The sequence below is a fragment of the Danio rerio genome, chromosome 6 (genome assembly GCF_052040795.2).
Source record: "Danio rerio strain M-AB ecotype USA chromosome 6, GRCz13ab, whole genome shotgun sequence".
Taxonomy (NCBI): domain Eukaryota; kingdom Metazoa; phylum Chordata; class Actinopteri; order Cypriniformes; family Danionidae; genus Danio; species Danio rerio.
The window spans coordinates 6,257,501-6,268,818 of NC_141026.1; the positions used below are offsets into that span (position 1 = coordinate 6,257,501).

At 37.9% G+C, this 11,318-nt stretch overlaps 1 long non-coding RNA gene across 20 annotated transcripts in view; it reads right to left on the reverse strand.

Moving 5' to 3' along the window:
- Positions 1-11,069, reverse strand: part of LOC147843329 (uncharacterized) — a 121,928-nt gene extending 110,859 nt beyond the window's left edge. For 19 of the 20 annotated variants that reach the window (XR_015493040.1, XR_015493045.1, XR_015493049.1 and 16 more), the window contains exons 1-2: positions 10,887-11,069; positions 1,105-1,203 (exon numbers count right to left, since the gene is read on the reverse strand). This is a non-coding gene — a long non-coding RNA (uncharacterized LOC147843329). The remainder of the gene's footprint in view (positions 1-1,104; positions 1,204-10,886) is intronic. The other variant, XR_015493056.1, reaches the window with a different exon arrangement.
- Between the last annotated feature and the right edge of the window lie 249 nt (positions 11,070-11,318).

The window sequence follows — 11,318 nt, forward strand, 5'->3', positions numbered from 1 at the left end:
GACGCCTGAATAAAAAATTGGTCAAGTTTCCAACACGCTGGTCTCCCATACCTCCCCTCTGATGCCATGTACTGTGCGAACACCAGTTTATGCAGCGGAGAGATGAAACTGCACTCCTTCTGAAGAAAGTCTACGCTGTGTAAATTGGAGAGATAACTAACTCTAGCCCACGTGAGAATACAGTGGGGGAGAAGACTTTTAATTGGGTTTCTGTTTCATTGTGTTGTTACATTCGTTAGTGAGCAAGATTTCAGTGTTTTCCTTTTGTTTCTGCACTTAATGGTCGGTTTCCTTTTACGGCTACATTTTTTTTTTTTTATTGTGTGTGCGCTATTTGATCACTGTTTACCTACAAACCGTGAGTAATTGATCATGTAAGATGTCTTTCAAGGCTCTTTCCATCAAAACAAGGTCAAGACAATGCAGATTTTGTGGATGTGACTGAAGAAATTGCAGAAGCTAAAAACTAGGCACGGTAAACCAATTTTGTTTGGAGATTTAGTTGATTGCTAATTCCTTTAAGACCACAGGGCAGCCAAAGTGCACTTTTCCAATGACCTCCATTGATTTCTGCTTGCTCTGGACTTAAGCCGACTTTACTCTGTTAATGTAAATGATTTGGAAGTATACTACATCTTAGAAGAAATTGTCCAGTTTTCTTCAATATTAAAAGTCTAATATTTCTTGTACGGCACTGAATTAGATAAATACAGAATGATGAAGAGATTGCAGTAAACACTTCAGTCATTTTAGCTTGAGGTCTGAGAAAGAACTGAGAAAGAATATCGAATTGATTTTAGAAGCCCACTAAACCAGTTAAACCTGTTAGAAGTGAGCTCTTAGTTTTATCCAGATGGTCAACAGGGCAACTTTTCCACAATGTTGCCTGGCAACAACGCTGGAGGGAGGCGAAAGAATGAAACAAAAGATAAATTGTTTATATATTAGGCTTCAGAAGTAAATCTCAGGGTTGCATAAGCTAGTTTCCCAGATTGTCTACTCTTTCTTATTTCTAGAGCTGTTACTTGGCAACACTGGTTTAAAGAAATAGTTTTAAAGACTTTGTTCACACAAAAATCAAATTCTGTGTAATCATTTACTCACCTTCATGTTGTTGTTGAACAAAAATTTTGATTTTTTTTTTGGAGGAATCTTTGAGATGCTGTTTTGGTGGATGATGAAACCATGCAGAACAACCCAGTACTGTGTGAGAGAAAAAGACTGCAGTTATTTGTTAAAAATCATTCGACGGCAAAGATTACTTGCTCTGATATACTTGAGGACAATTTCTGAAAGAATATGCTTCAGTAAAGTACAAGTCAGTATAAGTCGGTTAAGATTATCATGCCTTCGATTCAGTTCAATTCGATATCTCGGTGCATCACGGTGCATTGACGATGCTTTCCATACAGTGTTATATTTTAGGGGGGAGGCTATAACAAGCTGTCTGTATAAACACACAGACACACAGCACCACACTGTCTCTTATTCAAACACATACACAAACAGAGACAGCACCAAACAAACAAACAAACACACACACACACACAAACACACACACACACACACACAAACACACACAAACACACACACACACACACAAACACACACAAACACACACACACACACACACACACACACACACACACACACACACACACACAAACACACACAAACACACACACACACACACAAACACACACCCCGACAACAATACAAACACACAAACACACACACAGACACACAGCGCCACACTGTCTCTCATTCAAACACATCCACAAACAGAGACAGCACCAAACAAACAAACAAACAAACACACACACACTTAAGCCCTCGCAACAGGGAGAGCTCGCACTGAGCGGAGCAAAAAAACAAAAAAAAAAGAAGCACTTTTCCGACGGTCCCTAACTGAGAGCTCCTCTCAGTGCGAGCTCTCCCGGCTAAACACATATTGCGAGGGCTTAATGGTAGCAGTGCTCGTAATGTCGAGCGAAAAAAAAAGAAAGACAGCTGTGAAACATAACCAGCTTTGTCTTTTTGTAGGAAACACACTTTAGATCTTTTTAGGGTAAGAGGTTTTTGAGTTATTGCCGTCTATAACTGAATGGGTGTCAGGAATATCGAAAACAAAACCAACTGAACCGCGCTCCTTTCTGGCGCCCCCCTGGATATACCGCGCCCTTAGCATTTGCCTATTGCGCCTATGCCACGGGCCGGCCCTGAGTTGGCTGAGTGTTGTAAATACTTGCGCTCACCCCCCTCGCGACAGAGCGCATAGGAGATAAATGACGTCAGTACACAATAACTGGTTATAATTATTACTGGACCGATACCGAATTGTCCGCGTCTGCATCGCGGTGCACCGAAGAAACAATTAATTTTGACAGCCCTACAAGTCAGTAAACCAACACTGGCCATTTTTATCATCAGGTCCCTTACATCATCTTTTTATTCCATGAACAAATATTTTTCGAATGATGAATGAGTAAATGGTAGAAATGGTTAACGAGGTTAGAATGTCCGCTGAAGTTCAGACTTTCGGACTCAAGCAATTTGCGCAAAACGCGCATCAAACGCGCAAAATGCTCTATTCGCTCTGCGTCATTTGCGTCCCGCCATTCGCGCCGCAGGATGTCTATTCGTGCGTTTGCACTGACTTAACATGTAAATCACTCGCGCCTGTAAATGCAGCATAACTTCACAGTGTAATTCTTCCAGTTCTACTCATCTTGTTCTAAAAGAGTTTAGAGCCACCATTTCCTTTATAGCCCATGCTACCAAGGACACTAAAGAAAGCAAAATCTATTGCACCTCTTGAAGTGGGGATAGTAAGGATTACTTGCACTACTACTAACAGCAGTCAGCACCCTAGAACTGAGTCAAATCAGGGTCATGGAACTATAGTAACAATTCTGGTTCTATTTGTTCCAGAATTCAAACTGGCCTCCCCTAGACTGAGTTACAAGGTGGCTAAAGAGTATACTGTCTAGTGCAGGGGTGCTCAAACCCGGTCATGGAAAGCCGGTGTTCTGCAGAGTATAATTCCAGCCCCAGTTAGACACATCTGAACCAGCTAATCAAGTTCTTTCCTGGTATACTAGAAACTTCTAGAATCACTTTTATTATTTGTTTTTATTTTCTCATACTTGTCTCTTTTAATCATGTTTATGTGAAGTACTTTGAATTGCCACCGTGTATGAAATGCGCTATATAAATAAACTTGCCTTGCACCATTAGACTTGTCTTAATGCACTTATGAAGCCTTTTGTGTGGACTTTATGATCCAAGATAAGATCTTATGAAGAGCTGGTGCAACCAGAAGAGCAAGGTTTACTTAAACCACAACTACTAATAGCGGCCCCCTAAACTTCACAACACCAATGTATTCTCTTTGATTGTATTTATCCCACTCTGAGCAGAATTTGAACTGGTCTCCCCTAGATTGGAGGTGGGTACACTAACAAGGTTGCTAAAATGTATAGAATTATCAGATGCCCCACCAGTATCTCTCCTCCTGCTTTAAGAAGGTTTGAAACTACCATTCCCTGTATGGGATATGGACATAGTAACAAGGACACTAGAAGTTGCTCTATTGCAAGCAACTTTAGCGGCAAGAATAATTATGTTTACTCTTACAATTGCAAATCAAATGTAAATAATGTAACCCCCAATACTATTTGCTCTATTTATAATAAAATTTGAACTGCCCACCCTAGATTGAGCACACAGAGCAAAGTATCTATTGTGCTTCTTGAGGCCTGGGGGATTTCAACTTGGGCTCAAATTCATGGGACCTGCGTAAGCTAATTTGGACACAAACCATCTTGATGCCAGGGGAGTGAGGTTTGCTCTCACAACTGCTGCTGCCATTCACTTCCCTAAACTTTACACTCAGGTCACAGCATCAATTTAACCCATCTAGGTCTACTGCCCTTGTTCTGAGCACTATTCAAATGTTTCTAGCAAGCCTGGTTCTGAAATCGCAGAGTAGTCACCAATACTCCATTTTAAGGCAAAGTCATTGAGGTTTAATAGCACAGCTCCTGCTTGCTGGCCTCACTATACACTCACTTCTCTATGGATCATGGCAACAATGTAACCCCTCTGCAACCCTAAACAGGCTTACAGCACCAAAGTAACCTTCAGTCATCTCCAAGTGGGAAGCAAATTAATGTTTCTACTATAGAAGGCAGGCACAGTAAATACCAATAACAATACAATGCTAAAGCTGGCTTCACATGAGAATATGGAAATTTCTTTGCCCTTTAAAGCTACTGATTTGAGAGTCCGTGTATGTCTGTTTTTAAGGGATATTATAGGGTAGGAACTAACGCCCTAATGTCTTAAACATCATGTCCAGGCTAGTTTGCTTCCAATTTATTCCTTGACCTCAGCAAACTTCCAGCACACTCTCTCAGCACACAACCCAGCCAAAGCCTCCGCCGCTGAGTTTTAGGTCAAGGAACATAGATTCTCAGTGCCATACATGTTTTCAGCTTTGAGTTCATCTTCTGGCGCACAGCAATTTTTTGTTTCGTTTGCTCTGCATGGTGGATTTGAAACTCAGGAGTCATGATATTGGTAATGGAAAAGTCTGGTTTTACCCTTCGCTCCAGCGCTGCCACAGGGACCAAAAACAGCTCTGACACAAAGAACACACAGGTACAGGAAGCATTAAACAAATACTAGTCTGCAGAAAAAAAAATGCCTTGTAGAGAAGGTTTTTGTGTTATTTTGGCACTGGCCATTGTTTGATTATCCTGCAGTTGCCTACAAGAATGAGTGGATGCGTTCAGAATGGAAAACAAGCCTACTATTTACAGAATGCATTATGTATACTGTTACTTAAAAATAAAATGTGGAACAGGTCGCATTAAGAAACAAACATTTCAAACAGCGGCTTTTCTTATCATATGACACCAAAATGTGTAGCTTGAATGAAACCATTTAATTTAACCTACAGTAACTAGTAAAAAAATCATTCATTCATTCATTTTCTTTTTGGCTTAGTCTCTTTGTTACTCTGGGGTCGCCACAGCGGAATGAACCACCAACTTATCCAGTATATGTTTTACGCAGCGGATGCCCTGCCAGCTGCAACCTGTCAATGGAAAACATCCATACACACTCCTTCCCACACATGCACTACGGACAATTTTAGCTTACCCAATTCATCTTTACCGCATCTTTGGACTTGTGGGGGAAACCGGAGCACCCGGAGGAAACCCAAGCGAACACGAGGAGAACATGCAGACTCCACACAAAAATGCCAACGGACGAACCAGCAACCTTCTTGACAAAAAGTTAAGTATACAAAGGGGTAGGCAATAATTCGATATCGATATTTATCACGATATAAAATTTTTCGCTAAAACGATATTGACAGTTCGATAATTGCTCGATAATACTTATGCAATATGCGTAACGTTGCGCAAGCATTTTGCACCCTGCCCTTCCGGATGTCGCACGCCGTTCAAGTTTACAGCCATACAGTGTTAATTGTACTTAAAGGAGTAAGAAAAAAAAATAACATAAAAAAGGTCAGAGTCACAGACATTGTTGACAAGAAACGTCACCAGACCTCAGTCATGAGCTTAGTTTTTTGCTATCCGACACAAAACAGAGCAATGTGCACTGCAAACTGCGCAGACGACTCGTGTCGTCAAAAGCAGGCAACACCACAAGCCTTTTTTTTTTCATTTAAAACAGCACCACCCTTATGAAGATGCTAAGAAATTACAGAACTAAACAAGTGCTGGTAAACCAGCGCTACCCAGCAGAGTCTCATCATTTTCGAAAGCCTTGCCTTACGAGAAAAAAACCCCGAAAAGACAGACGAAAGATATGACAGAGGACACAATCCCAAACAAATCTCAATGAACACTTGAAGCTTGCTCTAAAGGCTGCATTATTTAAGTATATTTGTTAAAACATGAATTGGATCTTATGTTGTCAAGCTTATGTTTTCTTTTTAATATTAAGATATTTGTTTTGAAATCTGTGGCCTACCATTGCCCATTACCGACGGTAAAACAACCAGCCTTTAACAATTTAAAGGACATATTCAATAAGGAGAAATCAGATGCTCAAGACATAATCTTTAAAATAATGACATATTAAAATGCAGCAAATATATGACAGACGTTTATAACAGCAGTGGAATATTATTTAAATCCTTATTTTCCAGATTTTTTTGGCTTAAAATAAAGATCACGATTCTCTCACGATTCTGTAGATGTAAAATAAAGGTATGGTAAAAACAAACATATGGTAAAACAACAATAATATTATGTGTAGGTCTACTGGTTTCTATAAATAATTCTATTCTACTTATAATAATTCTGATGTTGATTTATTATGTTTGAGATTTATGCTTGCAATCTATCATATTAGACAATTTTATTCACTGGTAAAATCAGACATTTGCCATTATCAGATTATATTCAACAATATAAAGGCTAGAGTAGGTATACTGACACAGTAAACAGTTATTTTCATGCCCAACTCAGTTCGCTATGAAAGAAAAAACATATCAAATGCTTGTCGTAATCATAACTCTGTAATGCGATATAATCATTTAAATGAAGTCCACACTTTCGGTTTCATTTTGACTGCTAAGTGCTTGTTCGCTCACAAACGATCACTCTGTGCCACAAACTGAATATTATTTACAACTGTATTACCTGTTACTCGCAACATATGCAGGTTCTGTTCACTAAAGTAGACGCGCGCGCCTTCTCTGTGATAACAGCTCACAGTCAGCAGCTCACTTCACGTGTGATTTACCAAAAACATCATTATCTTTCGCGAAAACATAATTATCTGAAGACAAAATGACATTTTTAGGTGAATTATACCTTATACTGTAAATACAGTATGTGACACTTTTAACATCATTTGGAGGTGTCCATGTCATTGAGCAATGTATGTGAAACAATGAAAAGACTCGTGCGGCCGCCTTTTCTTCTCTCCTGAACTTGAAAATATGATTGACAGAATCGTAGAAATGCTGGATTAAGATCGTCTAGGGGGTCGAATCGAGATCGCAATCTTTTTCGATTAATTGTGCAGCTCTAATATATATATATATATATATATATATATATATATATATATATATGAGCAATTCCGTGCAAATGTCAACCTTGCCATGAAAAAAAATTAAGTTTTTACCAAAATACAGAAACCATTTCTGGGTTGTTTGTGTAGGCAAGTATTTTACAGTACTTTAAAAATACTCAAAAAGCATCTGTTAATGTTTTCAAACTATTACTATTTGATTTACCAAAAGTCACACAAATGGTAATTTCACATGCATCACATCCATAACAGAGAGATGTCACATCCATAACAACACTTTTTCATCAGAAATGTGAAAATATTAAATAAAATAAAATCAATAATTTTTGTTTTATAGAGAGCCGACTCAAATCCTTTTGATTAGCATTATTTCTTTTGGGTTGTGCAGTTTAATTCACATAATTTCTACAAAGTGTGTTGTATTCTGTAAACTCGCAGACTTTTTTTGTCACATCCATAACGCATGCTTATTTTCCACATTTAAAGTACAAAACACGTTTACAGATTGATATTTTTCTGCTCCCATAACTCTGTGGCTAGTTGCTCTAGAAAATATAATCAAATTTGTCAATATAATGTTAACATATACTTTCTCTGTCAATCTATGTGTTGAGTTTTTACTGCAAATGTCACATCCATAACGCTGGAATTGCTCATATATATATATATATATATATATATATATATATATATATATATATATATATATATATATATACTGTATATATCCTTGAAAATGTATCTTTTTGCAATGAATTTCGTTTTGTATAATGTGTAACTTAATTTTGATGTATATTTTGTTGGTTAGTTATCTACAGCATAAACAAGAATAACGAATAATATCTGAGGTGAAGCACTTTAAAACAAGTCCGCTAGGTAATATGTTTTAGCGCCAACGTGGTCCATTAAACTATTTTCACAGTTTCATTTTAATTCATTAACTAAGCTCGGTCCGAGCAGCATGAGCTGGATAGTCTTTTCGCAGCACTGACAGATTTCTTGGGTTACCTTTGAAGAATAAACTCGGATGAGAGCTCAGAAGCTCGCTGTGTTATTGGAGAGGCTCCCCGCATGTTTTCGTTGTGATGCGCGATTTGTAAAATAAGAGTCTGCATAGGCCTATTTGTGCTAGTCTGTCAGACAAATTTGGTTAAATCCACGGAAATAACGGAGATCTGCGCATAACTGTGTTTATGCGTCCCGCGATATGCGATGTCAAGAGGGTGACTGCATAAGGTAAACTGCACACACTTGATTTAATGCATGGACGCGTCTCACAGTGCAAAGCATAACTACACCTTTACATGTCCATGCTTAATCAATCATCAATAAGGTCTATTGATTAAAGTGTTATTGACAATCAGTAGATATGTATATCCGCATTCCATGAGATCCATAAAGTTTCAACAACTAGCACAGAATAAAGCACCAAGTTGGTTTGTCTTGTAAAGAGCATCTACGGACCAACAAGCGATTAAAAGCAGTTGAGGAACGACCTCCGCTATTGTTGCTGAAGGTCTATGCAGTGAAATGAAATCTGCTTCATCAACCTTTCACAAGGTTAAAGGCTTCCACAAAAGACAACCCCCCCGCACTCCCCTCATCTCCACAAAGCCGGAGAATGGGCCCAACATTGGATTTCACATGATCTTATCTCATTTGACGGTCAAGATAGTATTTTCATCCCCCCCCCCACCCCTCTTCGTCCCCGCACAATAATCCATTTCCCTCAATTCTGGGTCTTGAGACCAGCCACAGAGGGCCATTGGATCAATATTTGCCAAGTTTAAACTAGAGGATTATCCGTCTGTCAGGGAGTCCAACAGAAACCCTCCAAGGTGACATGAATCCTTTTCTGTCCACCATCATTTTGGAGGTCACCCTCCCCTCGGAAAATAACACATGCATATGCATGTATTCATCACTCTAGCTATTAAAGAAAACGACTATATGACATATTTTCTTGCTTTGGAAATCGAAAAAACATCCCACATTAAGAATCAATCATTTGTGGAGCGTGCATATTTGCTGATACTGTTCTAACTCTCTGCAATGACTTATCAAAACAACATCTCATTAACGAGAAATCCCCGCAAAGCCACTACGTAAACAACCCAACCCGATGTTCCCTCCGTAGACCAATTAAAATGAGCTGCACACTGACAGCACAACTGAAATTGCAGGTTTACAGGCAACAAAAGAAAGGACACCGACTCAAACAGGTTGGCTGCTCGAAGCACCTCAACCAAATTTCTTGCATTTTTTAGAATCTAGGGTCACCAGTTGAGCAAGCAGATCTGATTTTGAGGTCCTCGTTTATTTGGCAGCGTGTTGCTTGTTTGTCTTCCAATTGTTGAAAGTTCCTCATGCCTAATTATGAGGACTGAGTAAAAAAAAAATCTTTCTGACATTTGGCTCTGTTGGTTCGGCTGAGAAATGAGCAGGAAGCTTCTTAAAAATGATCACAGCATATGCAGCCTTGCTTAATAAAGTTGAACAAAGACTACAAAGAAGCAGAAGAACTGTTCGGAAGTAAAAACAAACGAACCAGGTTTTTCATTCAGAGGTTGCCAATAAGCATGACATGTACTAATTTTGACTATTATTTTGAAGTGTTTTGATTGTTTGGCTGCTTGCACTTCCATGACATTGTCTCAAGGCCTATTCAGTGTGCATGTATGTCATTTTTTCCCCCTCATTTTTGTGACTGATTTGGCGTAGCACTCGCGTGTGTGCTGTTCTCTGTATTATAATTAGTTGTCAGATTGTCAAGTTGAGCATAATCAAGGGAAGTTGACTTTTAAATGTGTTGCAAGACATGATAATTTCTACCATTCTTTGTCTGCTGGATTGAAATCCGATGAAAATACACATTTTCAAACTACTGCATTTTTTGCAAATCAAGGTTTGGTAATATTCCAGGAAGGTTGTGCCGCATAATTGAAGAAACAAATTGCAGAAGTGTAATTAGCCGGCAGACAGGTCTAAACTCAAAACTTAAAATCATTTGATAAAGAAAAAAAAAATTGTCATTGTTTGCTCCTCATTATTGTGCTCGTTTTGGGATTTGACAGCAGCTGTCCATGCTGAAAAACTAAATTATGAAGGAATAAATTTTACACAACGTTCACTGAGAAATTGCTATTAAATTGCACAAATAATTACAAAAAAACAGCCACTAAAACCTTGAATAAAGTATATTTTTACAAGCATAAATACATTTTTGAATACGGAATTTTTAGCATTCTGCATAAATAAATAAATACATATGGTATGTGTGTAACTCAGTTGGACAGCTTAGTTATCCAATAAAAGCATATTTGCACTTTTTTTACAGATGGAAACTGCATAATTTGCTGTTTTTTAATGTGTTATTCTGTTAAAAAGCTACAATTTCTGCTTTTATATATCATATCTTTGGCATACTGAACATAGTTTTTACTGAACATAGTTAGCATGCTACATAGCAGGTAAAAACACTTGTATATATTCACAGTACTCATGAAAGAGTATGCAAAAAGCACCTTGACCTGGCGTTTCTGGCTAAAGTGTATAAAAACTGTTAATAAAAGTCACTTTTTCAAACTTTTCAACATTATAACTTGTTGGAGGCAAGATCAAAACTCCATAATAGTGCAAATCAGAAGTAATGACTAATTTCAAATAACTCAATTATTTTATCTTTACCATGACAGTACACTAGCCATTTTTAACATACTAGTATTCAGCTTATAGTGCAATTTAAATAAATGACAGACATGGGAGAAGATTTGTAAACAGCAAAAATACAAAAATAAAAACCTCACCTGAAACTTGAACTGCTGGTCACACGACAATGACAACATGGTGAATGTAGTATGTTCGGGTAATATTCATACTAAGCAGTTATCCACACAGAAACTACATATTTTAAAATAACTATCTACTGTGTTACTCCAAAGAATGGCGTTTTGGACACAGCTCTTGTCATAAGCTCACTCTTCTTCTATGGGTTTCCATCTGAGAGAGCTAAATTGCAGCATTGTGCTAGAGCGCCCCATTGGTCGAACTGGGACACTGCAGCCTCACACAGGGTCAAATGAGTACAAGATTACTCAATAAATATACATTTTTATAACTATTCAAAATTAGTATATATCCTATATTATACTGTAATTTTCACAATGCAAAACAAAATACAGTAACATACAGCATATAACAATTAAATACTGTGTTATTTTACAAGAATTGTTAACAGT